This window comes from Chiloscyllium plagiosum, unplaced genomic scaffold (assembly GCF_037043375.1).
Source record: "Chiloscyllium plagiosum isolate Xiang-an unplaced genomic scaffold, Cpla_swu_hap1 HiC_scaffold_20, whole genome shotgun sequence".
In the NCBI taxonomy this organism is placed as follows: Eukaryota; Metazoa; Chordata; class Chondrichthyes; order Orectolobiformes; family Hemiscylliidae; genus Chiloscyllium; species Chiloscyllium plagiosum.
The window spans coordinates 7,137,009-7,158,067 of record NW_028270158.1 but is presented as its reverse complement, the minus strand read 5'-3'; the positions used below and the strand labels follow the sequence as shown (position 1 = coordinate 7,158,067).

At 50.2% G+C, this 21,059-nt stretch overlaps 1 protein-coding gene across 1 annotated transcript in view; it reads right to left on the bottom strand.

The window, feature by feature from the left end:
- The window catches only part of shisa9a (shisa family member 9a), a 427,797-nt gene that overhangs the window by 3,954 nt on the left and 402,784 nt on the right, over window positions 1–21,059 (bottom strand). The window lies entirely within an intron of this gene.

Genomic DNA, 21,059 nt, shown 5'->3' with positions numbered 1-21,059 from the left:
GGGGGTGAAGGGGGTGGAGGGGGTGGAGGGAGTGATGGGGTGGAGGGGATGGAGGGGGCGGAGGGAATGAAGGGGCGGAGGGGGTGAAGGGGGTGGAGGGGGTGGAGGGGGTGGAGGGAGTGAAGGGGGTGGAGGGAGTGAAGGGGGTGCTGGGGGTGGAGGGGGTAAAGGGGGTGAAGGGGATGGAGGAGGTGGAGGGAGTGAAGGGGTGGAGGGAGTGATGGGGTGGAGGGGGTGGAGGGGGTGGAGGGAGTGAAGGGGGTGGTGGGGGTGGAGGGGGTGGAGGGGATGGAGGAGGTGGAGGGAGTGAAGGGGTGGAGGGGGTGGAGGGAGTGAAGGGGGTGGAGGGGGTGGAGGGGGCGGAGGAATGAAGAGGGTGGAGGGGATAGAGGGGGCGGAGGGGGTGGAAGGAGTGATGGGGTGGAGGTGGTGGAGGCGGTGGAGAGGGTGGAGGGGGGGTGGAGGGGTAAAGGGGGTGAAGGGGGTGGAGGGAATGAAGGGGGTGGTGGGGGTGGAGGGAGTGAAGGGGGTGAAGAGAATGAAGGGGGGAGGGGATGGAGGTTGCAGAGGGGGTGAAGGGGATGGAGCGAGTGGAGGGGCTGAAGGGGGTGAAGGGGCTGGAGGGGGTTGAGGGGAGTGGAGGGAGTGAAGGGGTGGAGGTGGTGAAGGGGGTGAGGAGGTGGAGGGGGTGGAGGAGGTGAAGAGGTTGAAGGGGGTGAAGGGGGTGGAGGGAGTGAAGGTGTAGAGGGAGTGAAGTGGGTGGAGGGGGTGGAGGGAGTGTGGGGTGGAGGGGGTGGAGGGGGTGAAGGGAGTGGAGGGAGTGAAGGGGCGGAGGGCTGAAGGGGGTGAAGGGGTGGAGAGGGGTGGAGGGGGGTGGAGGGGGTGGAGGGAGTGAAGGGGGTGGAGTGGGTGGAGGGAGTGAAGGGGGTGAAGGGGGTGGAGGGGGTGGAGGGATGTGAAGGGGTGGAGGTGGTGAAGGGGGTGAGGGGGTGGAGGGGGTGGAGGGGGTGGAGGGGTGAAGGAGGTGAAGGGGTTGAAGGGGGTGAAGAGGGTGGAGGGGGTTGAGGGGAGTGGAGGGATGTGAAGGGGTGGAGGTGGTGAAGGGGGTGAGGGGGTGGAGGGGTGAAGGAGATGAAGGGGTTGAAGGGGGTGGAGGGAGTGAAGGGGGTAGAGGGAGTGAAGTGGGTGGAGGGGGTGGAGGGAGTGAAGGGGGTGTGGGGGTGAAGGGGGTGGAGGGGGTGAAGGGGGTGGAGGGGTTGAAGGGGCTGAAGGGGGTGGAGGGGATGAAGGGGGTTGAGGGGGTGAAGGGGTGGAGGGGGTGAAGGGGTGGAGGGGTTGAAGGGGCTGAAGGGGGTGGAGGGGATGAAGGGGGTGGAGGGGGTGAAGGGGTGGAGGGGGTGAAGGGGTGGAGAGGTGGAGGGGGTGTAGGGGTGGAGGGGGTGAAGGGGGAGGGAGTGAAGGGGTGGAGGGGATGAATGGGATGAAGGGGATGAAAGGGGTGGACGGGGTGGAGGGGGTGGAGGGGGTGAAGGGGGTAAAGGGGGTGAAGGGGATGAAGGCGATGAAGGGGGTGGAGAGTGCAGAGGGGGTGGAGGGGGTGAAGGGGTGGAGGGGATGAAGTGAGGGAGGGGATGGAGTTTGCAGAAGGGGGTAAAGTGGATGGAGCGAGTGGAGGGGCTGAACGGGGTGAAGGGGGCGAAGGGGTAAAGGTGGTGAAGTTGATGAGTCATTCCTGATGAAGGGATAATGCCCAAAACGTCAATTCTCCTGCTCCTCAGATGGTGCTTGACCTGCTGTGCTTTTCCAGCACCACACTCTCGCCTCTGATCCCCAGCATCTGCAGCCCTCACTTTCTCCAGGATGCCAGGGGCTCAGGGTTTAAACATCTGAACGCACGGTCACCAGTGGAGCGGAAATTATCATCAGCAATGAGTGAGTGCTGAGTCTCAGAGAGCTATGGGGTACAGAGGAGATCCCAGAGATCGGGGGGGGGGGGGGGGGGGGCAAGGCCTTGGAGAACTTGGTAAAGAAGGACAAGAATTTTACAACCAGAGGAACAAATCCAGGTACGGGTTAGTGGGAGTTGGTGCCAGCTTGGTTACAGAGGGCTGTAAACCAGTCAGGAGTGCCTGACAGTGGTCAATTCAAATATGGAACACTGATAGCGTTTCAGGAAAGCCTATGTAACAGTGAGGACTGCAAGGAAACCAGGGTCAACAAGAAGTTGGAAACGCACAGCAAGTCAGAGCTGCTGTCCTTTTCCAGGGTCATGTCTATTGACTAGGGGCTTGCATTCCCATTTCCCTTGTAGGCATTTTATACCAGCTCGTTCTAGTTTCAGAACGATTCACCTTTACTGTGTACTGCAACTGTGTACTGCAACAGTGTACAGGTTTGGTCTCCTTCCTTGAGAAGGGATGTACTGACTCTGGAGGGGGTGCAGAGGAGGTTCACTGGCCTGATCCTGGAGTTGAGGGGGTTGGCTTATCAGGGGAGACTGAGTCGACTGGGATTATATTCATTGGAATTTAAAAGAATGAGGGAGGATCTTACAGAAACATACAAAATTATGAAAGGAGTAGATATTTCCACTGGCAGTGAAACTAGGATGAGGGGCACAGCCTCAAAATGAGGGGGAGCAGGTTTCGGACTGAGATGGGGAGGAATTTCTTCGCCCAGAGGGTTGTGAAACTGTGGAATTCCCTGCTACCTCATTGAATGTGTTTAGGGCAATGATAGATAGATGTTGAACAAAAAAGGGGGTGAAAGGTGAAGAGGTAAAGGGGGTGAAAGACAGATAGATTTTGAAGAATAAAGGAATTAAGGGTTACAGTGAGAGGGTGGGTAAGCGGGGCTGAGACCATGAAAGGATCAGCCATGATCTTATTGAACAGCAGAGCAGGCTCGAGGGGTCAGACGGCCTACTCCTGTTCCACGTCCTTTTGCCCTTTATGCTGCCCTGGGTACGATCATGTTGTTTGTGCTGTCCATGTAGCACCTCAGTCCCGAAGGAACATTGCCTCATTTTCTACTGTATCAGGGCAGGTCGGTGTGGACTTGTTGGGCCGAAGGGTCTGTTTCCACACTGTGAGTAATCTAACCTAATCTATCAAGTTGTATACGGCAGAAATAACAAATAAAAAAGCTCCTCTCTCGAGTCTCGACATTCTTATACCCAAATGAATTGTATTATCTCAATTTCCAATGGGAAACCTGTACATGTATAAATCTGGAAAATCCTTCATTATAAATCCTTCAATGATGAAAGCCCTTTTGTTTCTGCTGTACTGACAACTTGCCCAGGGACTTTGGTCACAGTCAATACACACCACACCCGAAACCCGGCTCCTTTTGCAAAATTGTTAATTTCTGCTAAAGTTCTCAGTTCAACTTGTTTGCAAATCCCTGAGGAGATCACCAGGCAATGTTACGGAATGTGAAATCCTCCATTCGAAAGCAAGAAACCAGAGCACAGGGAGACCAGTCTCTCACTCCTGTCCCAGTCAGATCATGGCTGATCTCTGTAAGGTGGTATCTTACTGCAGTTTTTTTACAGATTACAGATTACATTACAGTGTGGAAACAGGCCCTTCGGCCCAACAAGTCAACACTGACCCGCCGAAGCGCAACCCACCCATACCCTTACATTTACCCCTTACCTAACACTACAGGCAATTTAGCATGGCCAATTCACCTGACCTGCACATCTTTGGACTGTGGGAGGAAACCGGAGCACCCGGAGGAAACCCACGCAGACACGGGGAGAACGTGCAAACTCCACACAGACAGTCGCCCGAGGCGGGAATTGAACCCGGGTCTCTGGCGCTGTGAGGCAACAGTGCTAACCACTGTGCCACCATGCCGCCAACAGTGGCATTACTAAGAATATAAGGAAAATAAGGAGGACACAGGGCATCCGCTGAAGTTTTGGGAAATGAGATGGTGTTCCTCAAGCTTTCTCTTAGCTCCATTGGAACTCTGCAGCAGGACAGAGATGGTCACACTGGAATAAGATGGTTTATCGAGGCAGGTAAATGGGAGGTCAGGGTCATTGCTATAGTCAGAATGTAGGTCACCCACAAGACAGTCACCCAGTCTGTTGCTTGTTAGAGGAAGTTAACATCACACAACACCAGGTTATAGTCCAACAGGTTTATTTGGAAACACTAGCTTTCAGAGCACTGCTCCTTCATCAGGTAGCTTGGAGCAGGATCATAAGACAGAATTTATAGCAAAAGATCATAGTGTCAGGCAACTGATATGATATATTGAACAAACCTAGACTTAACAGCAATCTTGTGCTATAAGTGTATGATCTTTATGGTGGAGGCAATCGCTGGTTGAGGGACAAGGAGATCATATCATAGGCACCCCATCATCATCCGAACATATGTGACCGAGATGGAGAGACTGGGAGAATGGAGTGGAATCCTAGCAGGAACAGGGAGTGAGGAAGTTTAAAACCAAAACAGAAATTACTGGAGAAACTCAGCAGGTCCGGCAGCAACCGTGGAGAGAAATAGTTCAGAACTGGACTCAAAATTATAACTCTGTTTCTCTCCCCACAGATGCTGCCAACACCGTTAGAATTCACAGAATCCCTACTGTGTAGGAACAGGCTATTTGGGGCTGTTTCCTTCCACAGTCCAAAGATGTCTAGGTTAGGGTGGATTGGCCATGCTAAATTGCCCATAGTGTTCAGGGATATGTAGGTTAGGGTGAATTAGCCATGCTAAATTGCCCATAGTGTTCAGGGATGTGTAGGTTAGGGTGGATTGGCCATGCTAAATTACCCATAGTGTTCAGGGATGTGTAGGTTAGGGTGGATTGGCCATGCTAAATTACCCCATAGTGTTCAGGGATGTGTAGGTTAGGGTGAATTGGCCATGCTAAATTGCCCATAGTGTTCAGGGATGTGTAGGTTAGGGTGGATTGGCCATGCTAAATTACCCATAGTGTTCAGGGATGTGTAGGTTAGGGTGGATTGGCCATGCTAAATTGCCCATAGTGTTCAGGGATGTGTAGGTTAGAGTGAATTGGCCATGCTAAATTGCCCATAGTGTTCAGGGATGTGTAGGTTAGGGTGAATTGGCCATGCTAAATTGCCCATAGTGTTCAGGGATGTGTAGGTTAGAGTGAATTGGCCATGCTAAATTACCCATAGTGTTCAGGGATGTGTAGGTTAGAGTGAATTGGCCATGCTAAATTACCCATAGTGTTCAGGGATGTGTAGGTTAGAGTGAATTGGCCATGCTAAATTACCCATAGTGTTCAGGGATGTGTAGGTTAGAGTGAATTGGCCATGCTAAATTACCCATAGTGTTCAGGGATGTGTAGGTTAGGGTGAATTGGCCATGCTAAATTGTCCATAGTGTTCAGGGATGTGTAGGTTAGGGTGAATTGGCCATGCTAAATTGCCCATAGTGTTCAGGGATGTGTGGGTTGGGGTGAATTGGCCATGCTAAATTACCCCATAGTGTTCAGGGATGTGTAGATTAGGGTGAATTGGCCATGCTAAATTACCCCATAGTGTTCAGGGATGTGTAGGTTAGAGTGAATTGGCCAAGCTAAATTACCCCATAGTGTTCAGGGATGTGTAGGTTAGGGTGAATTGGCCATGCTAAATTACCCCATAGTGTTCAGGGATGTGTAGGTTAGAGTGAATTGGCCATGCTAAATTACCCCATAGTGTTCAGGGATGTGTAGGTTAGGGTGAATTGGCCATGCTAAATTACCCCATAGTGTTCAGGGATGTGTAGGTTAGAGTGAGTTGGCCATGCTAAATTGTCCATAGTGTTCAGGGATGTGTAGGTTAGGGTGGATTGGCCATGCTAAATTGTCCATAGCGTTCAGGGATGTGTAGGTTAGGGTGGATTGGCCATGCTAAATTGTCCATAGTGTTCAGGGATGTGTAGGTTAGGGTGAATTGGCCATGCTAAATTGCCCATAGTGTTCAGGGATGTGTAGGTTAGGGTGGATTGACCATGCTAAATTACCCATAGTGTTCAGGGATGTGTAGGTTAGGGTGAATTGGCCATGCTAAATTGCCCATAGTGTTCAGGAATTTGTAGGTTAGGGTGAATTGGCCATGCTAAATTGTCCATAGTGTTCAGGGATGTGTAAGTTAGGGACAAACATAGCACAATGGGGAGGGGGATGGTATACTCTTCAGAGGTTGGTGTGGACTTGTTGGGCCGAAGGGCTTGTTTCCACACTGTAGGGATTCTATTAAAAGTCCACAACGACCCTCTGCAGATTAACCCACCTGGTCTCATTCACTACCCTATTACTTTACATTTACCCTTAGCTAATGCACCTAACTCACACATCCCTGGATACTATAGGCAATTTCCCATGGCCAATCTACCCTAACCTGTACATCTCTGGGAGGAAACCCACACAGACACAGGGAGAATGCACAAACTCCACATAAGCAGTTGCCTGAGGGTGGAATCGAACCCAGGACCCTGGCGCTATGAGGCAGCAGTGCTAACCACAGAGCCACCATGTTCATCTGTTGAGTTTCTCCAGCAATTTCAGTTTTCCACAGCATTTTGTTTTCACTTACAAACTAGAATTTATTTTTAAGTAAATTGATGTAGTGGGTGGAATTTGAACATACAAACACGAAGCATTAGCCTCGGCCTCTGGATTAGTGAACTCAGTGACACAGCCACGACCGCACCATCACCCCAGGCCTGAGGCCTGTTGATTAGTGCCTCTGTTTCCAAAAGGACCAGCTTAATATGAGGAGCGTCAAAGACGTCAATCAACACATCCTGGCACTGGGCTGGCAGATCTATGAATATCCTGCCTTCCAGGATGGTGGGTTTTGGACCAGATTGCAAAACCTGATTCATACCACAGGGCGGCACGGTGGCTCAGTGGTTAGCACTGCTGCCGCACAGCGCCAGGGACCCAGGTTCGATTCCAGCCTCGGGGGACTGTCTGCGTGGTGTTTGCATGTTCTCCCCGTGTCTGCGTGGGTCTCCTCCCACAGTCCAAGGATGTGCAGGTCAGGGTGAATGGGCCATGGGCACTGCGGGGGTAGAGTGGGTCTGGGGTGGCATCTCCTTCAGAGGGTTAGGGTGGACTCGATGGCCTGCACCCATATCGTAGGGATTCTATAATACTGCTAGATGTGATTAGCATTCACAATTCCATGATCTTTTGTGCAGGAAAAGACCCAATGTAAACTCCGTTGTCATGGCCTTCAGGCTGTTTACGGGGGAGAGAGGTGGGAAAATTAAAACAAAACCTGAAAATGCTGGAAATATTCAGCAGGTCGACCACAGCTTATTCATGTTTATTGATCAACAGATCTTCTCTCCGACAGGATAGAAACATCGAAAATAGGAGGAGGGGTAGAACATTCAGGCTTCCAACTGGCTGCACCGTTCAATATGATCATGGCCAATCATCCAACTCAGCACCTTGCTACTGCTTCTCCCCCTATATCCTTTGATCCCTTTAATGCTAAGAACGCTCTTGAAGATATTCAATGTTTTGGCCTTGAGTACTCTCTGTGGCAGAGATTTCCACAGGCTCTGGGTGAAAACATTTCTCCTCGTCCTTAAACATAACCTTAGACTGAGATCTCCCTGGTTCTCAAGTCCCCGGTCATCAGATACATCCGGCCTGTGTTTCACCTCTCTAGTCCTGTTAGAATTTTATAGTTTTTTTTAAAGAGATTCCTAGCCCCCCCCTTCCCCATTGATCTAAACTCCAGTGAATATGGCCCTGACAGTATCTAAGGACACAGGGTGGGCCATCTGGGATTGAGATGAGGGGAAATGTCTTCACCTGGGGAACCTGTGGAAGTCTCTGCCGCAGAAACTGGTTAAGGCCAAAACACTGAGCATCTTCAGGAAGGAGTTGGATATGTTTCTTAGGGTCTAAAGGAACCAAAGGGCTGAGGGTGAAAGCAGGAACAGGGAACTGAGTTGGACAATCAGCCATGGTCCTACTGAATGGCAGAACAGACCCAAAGGGCCGAATGGCCTAATCCAGCTCCTATTTTCTACGTTTACAACAATCGGGAATTCAATGAGAGGGAAGCCAAGGAGAACCTGACAGATGGTAAAAAGCTAAATAACACTTGGAACAGACTACTCAAAACGTAAATAATGGTGTTGACAGTCCTTTGTTGGTAAAGGATTTTTTGATCTTAAACATGTTAATGTTTTCAGAGATGCATCTGGCGGATTGTGTTGCTAGGCAGCTGCTTTCCATCTCCCCTTAGACACTGCGCAGTGCCTACTTCTTCAGAAAAGCAAGTTCCTTGGATTACTGCATCTCCTTCTCAAACGAGCACGTGCTCCCAAGAAGATTGAGAGTGTACTTAACCATTCCTCTTGATCCATCCACTGAGCTGCGAAATACATACACTGTGACAGTAATCAGAGAACTGTAGCTGTAATATAGTGGAAACATTACAATGCACTTTTAAACCAACTTCAGGCTTGGGGACATTTCATTTATTGATTGACTCTGTTTGTCTCGGTGACGGATGACTATACTCACAAATGCAACTTTATTTTACCTCTTATACCTCATGACAGCATCACAGACTCCTGGATAAACCTGGGCTGGAGACAGAACAGAACTCAGTCCCATTACTGCAGCGGTGTTTCTCATTCCCAATTTACAGGTATAAGTAAAAGCAAAAGATCACAGCTCCTGGAAATGTGGAACAATGTGAAGGAAGTGCTGAGGGAATTCACTAACCCTGAGGAGAGAGGGAGAAATGTTGCAGCTCTCAGCGAGAGTTTACAGGGCTTGGCACGTTGCCTGTTTCTCTCTCCACAGATGCTGAGTTTTTCCAGCACCCTTTGTGTTTGTTTCCAATTCAGGGCATCATATTCCCCTCCGTGGGATATGAGAGTTGCCAACGAGGCTTTGATTTATCGCCCATCCCTTGAACTGAGGCAGCCTACTCAGACTCAGTGGTTAGCACTGCTGCCTCACAGCACCAGGGACCCGGGTTCGATTCCTGCCTCAGGCGACTGTCTGTGTGGAGTTTGCACATTCTCCCCGTGTCTGCGTGGGTTTCCTCCGGGTGCTCCTGTTTCCTCCCACAGTCCAAAGATGTGCAGGTCAGGTGAATTGGCCATGCTAAATTGTCCATAGTGTTCAGGGATGCATCAGGGGTAAATATAGAGTGATAGGGGAGGGGAATGGGTCTGGGTGGGTTACTCTTCGGTGGGTCGGCGTGGACTTATTGGGCTGAAGGACCTGTTTCCACACTGTAGGGATTCTATGGTTCCAGATGGGGGGGCTAAGAGTCAACCTCATGACTGTGAGTCTGGAGTCACATAGAGGCTAGACATGGAGGATGGCAGATTTCCTTCCCCAAAGGTCATCAGTGAACCAGTAATCGATAATGATATCATCATCACTATCATTGAGGCTAGATTGCCATTCCAGATTTGTTTGATTTTTCCAGCAGCCTACCATGCATCGGATTCCAGTCCCCAGACGATTAGCCTCTGGGTTTCTGGATGACGCGTTAAGATCAGGCAGATGCATCGAATGATGTCCCTATGCCCCTGAATTTGTGAATTTGCAATATGACCTTTGGTCACGTTCACATTCACCAATCGTAGGACCTGACCCTGACAGTGAGGTCTGCAGATGTTGGAGATCAGAGCCGAGAGTGTGGTGCTGGAAAAGCACAGCAGGTCAGGCAGCATCCGAGGAGCAGGAGAATCGACATTTCCTGAACACACTCTCAACCCCTTGTAAAGCCTTCCATCCATTCAAAAGAGGAGACTATGCAGGTCAGACATGAACTGTTAGAACACTCTGCATCACCTAGAATCCCTTCAGTGCAATAAAAGGCCATTTAGCCCATCCAGTCTGCACCAACCCTCTGGTGAGCTTCCTAGCCAGACCCAGCTCCCAACCCTACCCCGATAACCCTGCATTCCCTGTGGCTAATCCCCCTAGCCTGCACATCCCTGGATACTATGGGCAATTTAGAATGGTCAATCCACCTAACCTGCACATCTTTGGACTGTGGGAGGGAACCCACACAGGCACAGAGAGAATGTACAAACTCCACACAGACAGTCACCAAACCCGGGTACCTGGTGCTGTGAGGCAGCAGTGCTAACCACTGAGCTGCTGCTTGTCTCAAATATTTCAAGGAATAGTTGACTCCAAATCTCCTCACTGCCTTCCTCACTTACGCTGTTAAGTCTTAACTATGTTGATGCAATAGAAGAATTTTATGCTTTATATTATGCAGTATACATGGTGCTATTTCTTTGCGAAGTGTGAGGTTCCCCTCTAGACATTGAAAATCAAACCTGTACTGCTGAGCTGACAGCAATTAATGCTGGTTCTACAGTTGGTATAGATCATACCTCTAGAGAAAAAGTCTATCAGCTCCCCCTTTGCACCTCAGACGAGTCGAAGAAGGAGTTTGCAAAGTGACAAGGATACAAACTGATTAAAGGAATCAGAGGAATGAGTTTTCAATGCCTTTCTTCTGTTTTCTGAAACTATGAGGTTTGAATCTCAATACCTTCTCGTTCCAGACATTCATTTTGAAATCTCTGCACGCTGCTGCCATACTCACACCAACTGTGGGTACAATACAGGCTTTTCCCATGGCAGCATAATGAAGTTGGTAATGCCATGGTCAGTGATATCAGACCACAGCGATAGCCCCTAAACATGAGCCCTCAATGCACTCGTGCATCAGGCTGCACCAATGCAGCTCCCCAATGCACTCCCGCACCAAGCTGCACCAATGCAGCTCAATGCACTCCCACATCAAGCTGCACCAACGCAGCTCCCCAATGCACTCCCACATTGGGCTGCACCAATGCAGTCTCCCAGTGCACTCCCGCATCAGGCTGCACCAATGCAGCTCCCCAGTGTACTCCCAAATTGAGCTGCACCAATGCAGTCTCCCAGTGCACTCCCGCTTCAGGCTGCACCAATGCAGCTCCCCAGTGCACTCCCACATCGAGCTGCACCAATGCAGAGCACCAGTGCACTCCCACATCGAGCTGCACCAATGCAGAGCACCAGTGCACTCCCACATCGAGCTGCACCAATGCAGCTCCCCAATGCACTCCCTCATCAAGCTGCACCAATGCACTCCTGTATCAGGCTGCACCAATGCAGCTCCCCAGTGCACTCCCACATCAAGCTGCACCAATGCAGCTCCCCAATGCACTCCCACATCAGCTGCACCAATGCAGCTCCCCAATGCACTCCCACATCAAGCTGTACCAATGCAGCTACCCAATGCACTCCCACATCAAGCTGCACCAATGCAGCTCCCCAATGCACTCCCTCATCAAGCTGCACCAATGCAGCTCCCAATGCACTCCGGCATCAAGCTGCACCAATGCAGCTCCCAATGCACTCTGGCGTCAAGCTGCACCAATGCAGCTCCCCAATGCACTCCCGCATCAGCTGCACCAATGCAGCTCCCCAATGCACCCCCACATAAAGCTGCACCAATGCAGCTACCCAATGAACGCCCACATCAAGCTGCACCAATGCAGCTCAGCAATGCACTCCTGCACCGAGCTGCACCAATGCAGCTCCCTAATGCTCTCCCACATCAAGCTGCACCAATGCAGCTCCCCAGTGCACTCCCACGTCGAGCTGCACCAATGCAGCTCCCCAATGTACTCCTGCATCGAGCTGGACCAATGCAGCTCCCCAATGCACTCCGGCACCGAGCTGCACCAATGCAGCTCCCTAGTGCACTCCCACATCAAGCTACACTAATGCGGCTCCCCAATGCACTCCCACATCAGCTGCAGCAACGCAGCTCCTCAATGCACTCCCTCATAAAGCTGCACCAATGCAGCTACCCAATGCACTCCCACATCAAGCTGCACCAATGCAGCTACCCAATGCACTCCCACATCAGGCTGCACCAATGTAGCTCCCAATGCACTCCCACATCAAGCTGCACCAATGCAGCTCCCCAATGCACTCCCATATCGAGCTGCACCAATGCAGCTCCCCAATGCGCTTCCACATCAAGCTGCACCAATGCAGCTCCCCAATGCACTCCCACATCAGGCTGCACCAATGTAGCTCCCAATGCACTCCCACATCAAGCTGCACCAATGCAGCTCCCCAATGCACTCCCACATCAAGCTGCACCAATGCAGCTCCCCAATGCACTCCCACATCGAGCTGCACTAATGCAGCTCCCCAATGCACTCCCACATCAGCTGCACCAACGCAGCTCCTCAATGCACTCCCTCATCAAGCTGCACCAATGCAGCTACCCAATGCACTCCCACATCAGCTGCACCAACGCAGCTCCTCAATGCACTCCCACATCAAGCTGCACCAATGCAGCTATCCAATGCACTCCCACATCAGGCTGCACCAATGTAGCTCCCAATGCACTCCCACATCAAGCTGCACCAATGCAGCTACCCAATGCACTCCCACATCAGGCTGCACCAATGTAGCTCCCAATGCACTCCCACATCAAGCTGCACCAATGCAGCTCCCCAATGCACTCCCATATCGAGCTGCACCAATGCAGCTCCCCAATGCACTCCCACATCGAGCTGCACCAATGCAGCTCCCAATGCACTCCCACATCAAGCTGCACCAATGCAGCTCCCAAATGCACTCCCACATCAGGCTGCACCAATGTAGCTCCCAATGCACTCCCACATCAAGCTGCACCAATGCAGCTCCCCAATGCACTCCCATATCGAGCTGCACCAATGCAGCTCCCCAATGCACTCCCACATCGAGCTGCACCAATGCAGCTCCCCAATGCACTCCCACATCGAGCTGCACCAATGCAGCTCCCAATGCACTCCTTCATCAAGCTGCACCAATGCAGCTACCCAATGCACTCCCACATCGAGCTGCACCAATGCAGCTCCCAATGCACTCCGGCAGCAAGCTGCACCAATGCAGCTCCCCAATGCACTCCCGCATCAGCTGCACCAATGCAGCTCCCAAATGCACTCCCACATAAAGCTGCACCAATGCAGCTACCCAATGAACTCCCGCATCAGGCTGCACCAATGCAGCTCAGTAATGCACTCCCGCACCGAGCTGCACTAATGCAGCTCAATGCACTCCCACATCAAGCTGCACCAATGCAGCTCCCTAATGCACTCCCACATTAAGCTGCACCAATGCAGCTCCCCAATGCACTCCCGCATCAAGCTGCACCAATGCAGCTCCCCAATGCATTCCCGCATCGAGCTGCACCAATGCAGCTCCCCAATGCACTCCCACATCAGCTGCACCAACGCAGCTCCTCAATGCACTCCCACATAAAGCTGCACCAATGCAGCTACCCAATGCAATCCCACATCAGGCTGCACCAATGCAGCTCCCCAATACACTCCCACATCAAGCTGCACCAATGCAGCTCCCAATGCACTCCAGCATCAATCTGCACCAATGCAGCTCCCCAATGTACTCCCACATCAGGCTGCACCAATGCAGCTCCCCAATGCACTCCCACATTAAGCTACACCAATGCAGCTCCTCAATGCACTCCCGCATCGAGCTGCACCAATGCAGCTCAATGCACTCCGACATCAAGCTGCACCAATGCAGCTCCCCAATGCACTCCCACATCAAGCTGCATCAATGTAGAGCCCCTGTGCACTCCCACATCGAGCTGCACCAATGCAGCTCCCCAATGCACTCCCACATAAGGTTGCAACAATGCAGCTCAATGCACTCCCACATCAAGCTGCACCAATGCAGCTCCCCAATGCACTCCCACATCAAGCTGCACCAATGCAGCTCCCCAGTGCACTCCCACATCGAGCTGCACCAATGCAGCTCCCCAATGCACTCCCACATCGAGCTGCACCAATGCAGCTCCCCAATGCACCCCCACATCAGGCTGCACCAATGCTTGATGTGGGAATGCATTGAGCTGCATTGGTGCAGCCTTATGTGGGAGTGCATTGGGGAGCTGCATTGGTGCAGCTGATGCGGGAGTGCATTGGGTAGCTGCATTGGTGCAGTTTTATGTGGGAGTGCATTGAGGAGCTGCGTTGGTGCAGCTGATGTGGGAGTGCACTGGGGAGAAATGAGGAGAAATTACTTCTCTCAAAGGGTTGTGTATCTGGAACTCATTCCCCCAGTGTGTAGTGGTGGGAGAATCAATCAACAGGTTCAAGAAAGAAACAGATATGTTTCTGATGAGAAGTGGAATAAGAGGCTATGGACAGCAGGCAGGAAAGTGGAGTTGAGACCAGGAGAAGATCAGCCATGATCATGGTAAATGGTGGAGTGGGCTTGAAGGGCTGAATTGCCTACTCTCACTCCGAATTCCAATGTTCCTGTGAAGGTGTCAACCCAAGTTGGATTGAGTTCTCTTCCTGTAAGGTGCTGCTTGTCTGTGTGTTGATCAGCGTTGGTCCTTACTCATTGCTGCAAGGGGACATCTGCGGATTGATTCGGCATGGTGTCATCGCCAAGAACACTGATAGTGTAGCAATCTTCTCATCTTCTATATTCTCCTTCCCAACGAGAGAACATTAAATCTGATCCCTTCAGCTCAGGTTGTGAGAAGTCACATGCATGTGACCAATGCAGAACTCACTCATAAATACCACACCTGGATTACCATTGACCAGAAACTCAACTGGACACACCACATAAACACAGTGGCTACAACAGCAGGTCAGAGGCTAACTCCCCTCCTGACTCCCCAAATCCTGTCCCACCATCTACAAGGCACAAGTCAGGAGTGTGATGGAATACTCCCCACTTGCCTGGATGGGGGCAGCTCCAACAACACGCAAGAAGTTCGACACCATCCAGGACAAAGCAGCCCACTTGATTGGCACCACATCCACAAGCATCCACTCCCTCCACCACCGACGCTCAGTAGCAGCAGTGTGTACCGTCTACAAGATGTACTGCAGCAATTCACCAAAGATCCTCAGACAGGACCTTCCAAACACATGACCACTTCCATTTAGAAGGACAAGGGCAGCAGATACACTGGAACACCACCCCCTGTAAGTTCCCCTCCAAGCCCCTCACCATCCTGACTTGGAAACATATCATTGTCTCCTCAGTGTCACTGGGTCAAAAATCTAGAATTCCCTCCCCAAGGGCATTATGAGTCAATCCCACAGCAGAGATTGGACTGCAGCGGTTCAAGATGGCAGCTCACCCCCACCTTCTCAAGGGGCAACTAGGGACGGGGCAATAAATGCTGGGGGCCAGTGAGAGACAGCCACACTCCAAAAGTGAATAAAGAAAAAAAAACAAATTGCCACCCAAAACGCTGAATGCATTTGAAAGCAAAGACATTATGATTATGAGATAAATAGATAGGTTAGTATGAGAAAACTCAAGCTGGTAACAAGAAAAATACTCATAAGATGCAATGTTCTCTCCCTTTTGCTGTACACCTTTGAAAGATGGACAATAAGAGCCAAGGAATAAAAAAGAAGTTTTGAACTCTGGGTGTGAAAAGATGTTCTTAGAGATATACAGATTGTAAGACAAGTGGCAAGGTCAGTGAAAATGCAAAAGAAGAAAGAACCATGCACTGGTCGTGGGCAGCACTGGCGAGGTCAGCATTTATTACCCAGAGGGCAGTTACGAGTTAATGCCATTGCTGTGGGTCTGGAGTCACATGTAGGCCAGACCCAGCGAGGCTGGCAGATCCCTTTCCCTGAACGACATCAGTGAACCAGATGACAATCTTTTCCAGACTCTTAACTTCAGGTTTGATTGATTTCATATTCCACCATCTGCCACGATGGGATTTGAACCCAGATGCCCAGAACATTAGCCGGGTCTCTGGATTAATAGTCCAGTGATAATAGCACTCGGCCATTGTCTACCCCCCCCCCCCAATAAATGCCAGCATTTTGGTGATTTGAGCAGAGCCACAGAGATCTCTTGGAGGGGGTAAAGTCCAGGGGAGCAGAAAGATAGATGGTCCTAACCGTAGGTGGGTGATGGAGGTCACAGACGGGCCACAGGGTGAGGATGGCACCAGATGGAGGTCCAAGGCCAAATGTGAGCCCAGCTCGCCTGGCAGGAGGAGCTTCAGCGCAGCAGCTCGGGGCGTAGGGAGCTCCGCGACGGTAGGGCAGCTCGGTTAAGGAACCGTGGGGGTAGTGCTGGAGAATTGGAGCAGGAGATAAGGGAGCCAAGTGGAGGAAGACAATTAGGAATTGTGAACAGCAGTCGGTGTGAATTAGGAGGGTTGTTGGCACCCTTCCTCAGACTGTAGATGTGCGAGTGTACCTTTAAGAGGTAAATCCTGGGTAGCCAAATATCAAAGGCATGGGATGGTTACAGCAGTGTTTGAACACACTGTCTCTGTGCAGGGCGTGGGGCACAGTGCAAGAGCTGCACATCCTGCTCGCATTCACAGCATGCAGCCTGAACAGAAACAATCCTTACAGATTTCTCTTTGGGACACTGGGGATAAGCTTAATTCAATTCACTGGGGCAGGAAACCCACAGCGCTGGCTGGAATTAATTTTGCACATCAGCCCAATTTCACTCTGTATCAGCTTCCTTGGAGAATAACAAAATACTGGCAGGATGGTGGACCCATTTCCTAGTGGGAAGGTTATGCTAAAATCACCTCCGCTGTTAATTTTAACATGTTGCCATTTGTCTGAGCTGTAAAGGGGAAAGAAAAATCCCCACTGCAGATATGACATTATATTTGATACAAGAAGATTTGGTGCAAAGCATATTTGCATTCTAATGAGATATATGTCCCAGTAAAGCTAGGGAAAGTCAAATGCATTTAGAATCAATTGTTCATCAGAAACAATAAATCTAAGCTGTGTAAAAACCAGGCTAAAAGGAGGGAACAGAATATTGTAGAGTATTTAATGATGATTTCAATTGTCCTCTGACCAATTGAATTTCTGAATAAGGTTTGACCAAATCGTTGGAACCAATATTGAAGGGGCTCCGATTCTGGAGTCAGTGACGAAAGTGAAAAGCCCAGGCCATTAAAAACCGAAAGGACCGCCGATGCTGTAAATCAGCAACAAAAACACAGATGCTGGAGAAGCTCAGCAAGTCTGGCAGCATCTGGATGCTGAAGAACAGGGACTTGACCCGGAATGTTAATTTCCACAGATGCTGCCAGAACCTGCTGAGCTTTTCCGGCAACTTCTCCTTTCGTTTGCCCTGCTGTTGATGCCAGCTCACTCTGTGATTGGCTGAGGGCTTCGGCAAAAAGGGCTGCAGATGCCGGATTCCAGGAGGGACAGGCAGGAGGCTGGGGGGACACAGCAAGGCAGGCAGCATCAGGAGGGACAGGCAGGAGGCTGGGGGGACACAGCAAGGCAGGCAACATCAGGAGGGACAGACAGGAGGCTGGGGGAACACAGCAAGGCAGGCAGCATCAGGACGGACAGGCAGGAGGGTGGGGGGACACAGCAAGGCAGGCAGCATCAGGAGGGACAGGCAGGAGGCTGGGGGAACACAGCAAGGCAGGCAGCATCAGGAGGTGGAGAGATTGAGGTTTTGGGTATAACCCTTCTTCAGGACTGTGGGTGGGGGGTAGAGGGGGCTGCAGATCAAGTCAGAGGGGGGAAGGGTTTGGGTGGGGAGAGGAAAAATAAAGACCATGAAGAAATCAGTTGCACTCAGCGCCCTTCACAGCCATCTGTGAGAATATGGCGAGCAGAAATTCATCTCCTCCCCCCACTCAGGATGAAGAATCCCTTCTGATAATGTCCCTGTTCTTCCGACCTCACACTGTGGGCTGCTGTCCCTGTCCTCATCTTTTGTAAGGCTCTTAAACGTGGGGAAACAAGTCACCATTTTGTTGAACTTTGCCACCCAGAATGCTCAATTACTCAGTGTCATTCCCACAGATTACAGGCACTCTGAACATTACTCCGTTCCCTCCATTTACAAAAGTTCGCTTGTCATCACAAAACTCTGGACTGGAATTTTTTCCTACCGACTGGAAACTGTGCTTGCATTGCCGTTCACATGTTCTGCAGGAGTCGCAAAATTGCTCTTTGACTCCTGGGACCACCTACAAGTGTTTCCCCATTACCACACGCTGGTCAGTTTTTATGATTGGCCCTTCATCAGGAATAATGCTCCTCAGACGCTGCCTGACCTGCTGTGCTTTTCCAGCCCCACACTCTCGACTCTGATCTCCAGCACCTGCAGCCCTCACTTTCCCCTTTTAGAATTGGCAACCCAGCTCAGACACATGGTGGTAACTTTAAATCATTGCTTCATAGACCTATCGCCTTTCAGGAGGGGAATCTGCCGTCCTCGCCCGGCCCAGTCAGTGACTCCAGACCCACAGCAATGCCGTCGGTTCCTAGATGGCCATCCGGCGGGGTGAGGGGAATACACAGCAAACACTCTCCTTCGCCAATTAATAACCTTCACACTGTCTCATAGCAGGTGAAGCTCATATACAATTTACAGATCCTTTGGTCACACACAATTGGCATAGAATCACACTGTACAGAACAGGCCCTTCAACCCATCAAGACTGTGTAAGACCATAAGGTATAACCATAAGATGTAGGATCAGAAATTAGGCCATTCAGCCCATCAAGTCTGCTCCGCCACTCAACCATGGCTGATAGGTGTCCCATTTGCCCACTTTCTCCCTGTAACCCTTGATCCCGTTGGCAATCAAGATCCTATCTATCTCTGTTTTAAATACCCTCAATGACCTGGCCTCCACAGCCTTCTGAGGCAGTGAATTCCACAGATTCCCCACTCTCTGGCTGAAGACATTTCTCCTAATCTCCGTTCTAAAAGGTCTTCCCTTTACTCTAAGTCTGTGCCCTCGGGTCCTAGTCCCTCCGACCAATGGAAACATCTTCCCAACATCCACTCTGTCCAGGCCATTCAGTATTCTGTAAGTTTCAATTCGATCCCCGCTCATCCTTATAAACCACATCGAGTATAGACCAAGAATCCTCAAACGCTCCTCATGTGTTAAGCTGTTCAGTCCTGGAATCATTCTCATGAACCTGCTCTGAACTGCTCCCGGGCCAGTCCATCCTTCCGGAGATATGGGGCCCAAAACTGCACACAATACTCCAAATGTGGTCTGACCGGAGCCTTAGAGAGCCTCAGAAGTACTGCACTGTCAAAAGCTACACTCAGTTTAACCTAGTCCTACCACCCAGCACATAGCCTTGAATGTTATGACAAATGCTTATGCAAGACTGATGGATGATGAACGATTTTATTGTCACGTGTATCTTACAGGAAAAAATACCTTTCCACAGTCCGGCGCCATTCTGAATGTTGAGAATAAAAACAAAAATAGCAAGATCTAGCTGAAAGCGAGTCCGTCAGTCCCTGATCCAGATCACCATCAATGACACCTGTGCTGCCATATCTCCTCCATCACCACACCACCGTCTACACCGGACCCAACCACCATCAAAGCTGCCCATCCTCAGGGCCCATCTTTTGCTGCTGGGTCTAACCAAAGTCCAGTCCAGCTCCAACCTTACCTCCCTGCTCTGATCATCCATGCTTTGGCAGGTAAAGGTAGGTCCTGGATGTAGTAGCTATGAGGAGAGTTTGGACAAACGTGGATTGCTTCCGCAAAGAGTCTAGAAGCTAAAGGGTGACCTGATAGAAGTTTACCAAATGATGGGAGGTGTGGATAGAGTGGAGAGTCAGAGTCTCGGTCCCAGGGTGGGAAATGGGAAATCCTGGGGGCACAGGTTAAAGGTGAGAGGGGCAATGTTTGAAAGGAGATGTGCAAGGCAGGTTTTTAACACAGAGAGTGGAAGGTGCCTGGAATGGGCTGCCTGGGGAGATGGTAAAAGCAGATACAGTAGCAATGTTTAAGATACATTTAGATAGACACATTGACAGGCAGGGAGTAGAGAGATATGGACCATGTGCAAGCAGATGGGATTGGGTCAGAGTGGCATCATGGTCAGTACAGACATGGTGGGCCGAAGGGTCTGTAATGCGCTGTACTGTTTGATGTTTGTTTTCTTACCCACCCTATTAACCAGTCAGCTGCCATCAGGGATCCGTGGGCAAACACCCCAAGATCACTTTCTTCCCAATTGGTTAAGTACTCCCTTGTCTTTTTCCTTTATCTGGGTTAAATTCCATCACCACTAATTTCTGAGGGCAATCTGGATGGAAATAGCTCCTGGAGACTCGGCAAAGAATGATCACATTCGAAACCTTTTGCCTCTGGGAGTATCACAATGAAGGCAGCTGTTGTTGAAAGCATTTCTGAAGCACTTCCCTCCTTCTGGAAACTAGAGATACCTTATTTTTCCCCGGCACAACTACCTGATCAGACCCATTGTTGAAATTTTATCCAAACGTCATGCTTTAATTTTAAAAATAGCGCCTTTCTATAAACCACATCAAGGAGTACTCTGAGAATTTAATTAGCGTTGAAAGTCTGCCAAAAAAGCTCTGAAGTAATGGCCATTTGCTGACATTTCTAATGTCAGTGAAACTTTGAGCAGACTGCTTCCCAATAATTTGCATTCCACGTGACTGACAAAAGTATCTTTTCCCAAGTGTGACTGTTAAAATGCAATAAGTGAGATGCAATGAATTATTAAAATCAAAACAGCCTTTTCAACAAGCAAATGTTGAGTAATTTTCGATGAATCTTAACATAATCTTAGACAGGTCACTCAGCATTTGAATTATCTGAGAAAAAATCTATGCAGATTTTGTAAAATTTCTAAGAGATTCAGTCACACTATTTTAAGAATGACACCACATTAACTCTCCCATTCAATAGCAATTGGTCTGGATCTTGCGTTAATACATTTGTCCCTAAATTAATCGAACTGGTACCAATCTTCCACTGGGGATGATGGATGGTTACTTGCCAAAACAAAATGGAGTCAGGATAATAGGGTGGCTAACTTTGCTCGCATTCACACCTGGAGGTTCTGTCATGTGACTGCCCATTGCCACCAAACCCAGCCCTCTCCCCAACAGGTCTCAACATTTCTACAAATAATGAGTGAGTGTGGCCAAAGGAAAGGGGTAGTTTTAAAAATCTTGATGACTCAGCGTCTCAAAGTGGACGGGGGGGAGGGGAGGGGAGGGGAGGGGAGGGGTGGGGT